The sequence below is a fragment of the Mandrillus leucophaeus genome, unplaced genomic scaffold (genome assembly GCF_000951045.1).
Source record: "Mandrillus leucophaeus isolate KB7577 unplaced genomic scaffold, Mleu.le_1.0 Scaffold48, whole genome shotgun sequence".
NCBI lineage: Eukaryota > Metazoa > Chordata > Mammalia > Primates > Cercopithecidae > Mandrillus > Mandrillus leucophaeus.
Genome location: NW_012105142.1, coordinates 4,479,495 through 4,480,747, shown reverse-complemented (window position 1 = coordinate 4,480,747; position 1,253 = coordinate 4,479,495).

Genomic DNA, 1,253 nt, shown 5'->3' with positions numbered 1-1,253 from the left:
ACCGTCTTTGCAAAAAAAAAAAAAAAAAATTAAAGATAGCGATGCATGATGGCAAGCCCATAGTACCAGCTACTCAGGACGATGAGACAGGAGGAAATGACAAAGACCCAAGGAGCACCAAAAATATATTTCAAGTCACAGAAAACATGACTTCACACCGAGTCTAACTTTCCACCAACTAGCAAAGACCCAATAAAGATCACATGTGTTCCCTCCACCTGATTGTTTAAAAGGGAGAAATGGTAAGTGGACTTTTAGTAGAAAGTATATGTGGTCTCCTTCAGATTTGAAGTTAGAAAGGATTTTTTAAATGAGACCGAAAAAGCAGTAATTATAAAAGAAAATATGCACCAGGCGTGGTGGCTCATGCCTGTAATCCTAGCACTTTGGGAGGCCAAGGCGGGTGGATCACGAGGTCAGGAGTTCAAGACCAGCCTGGCCTACATGGTAAAACCCTGTCTCTACTGAAAATACAAAAATTAGCCCGGTGTGGTGGCGCATGCCTGTAGTCCCAGCTATTCCAGAGGCTGAGGCCAGAGAATTGCTTGAACCCAGAAGGCAGAGGTTGCGGTGAGCTGCGACTACACCTCTGCACTCCAGTCTGGGTGACAGAGCAAGACTCTGTCTCAAAAAAAAAAAGAAAAAGAAAAAGAAAAAGAAAGAAAGAAAATATGGACAATTTTCACTACATTATAACAAAGAGCATTTGTTTATCAAAAACCATCACAAAGCAAGTGAAAAGAGACTTACAAAATACACCTAAGAAAGGATTACTATCAAACATGTACAAAGAATTCCTAGAAATCAGTAAGAAAAGCACAAACAGGCTGGACACAGTGGCTCCCATAGGCAAGGCAGGTGGATCACCTGAGGTCAGGAGTTCAAGACTATCCTGGCAAAGATGGTGAAACCCCTTCTTTACTAAAAATACAAAAATTAGCCAGGCCCGGTGGCACATGCCTGTAATCCCAGCTACTCGGGAGGCTGAGGCAGGAGAATCACTTGAACCCAGGAGACGGAGGTTACAGTGAGCCAAGATTGTGCCATTGCACTCCAGCCTGGGCGACAGAGCAAGCTGACTCCATTTCAAAAAAAAAAAAAAAAAAAAAAAAGCAAAAAAAAAAAAAAAAAAAAGCTCAAACAATACAATGGGAAGATGGACAAAGGATGTGAACCACCATATCATGGAAGAGAAAATATGGCCAGAAAAAAATACAAAAGGTTTTCAGCCTCAATAGATATGAGAGAAATGC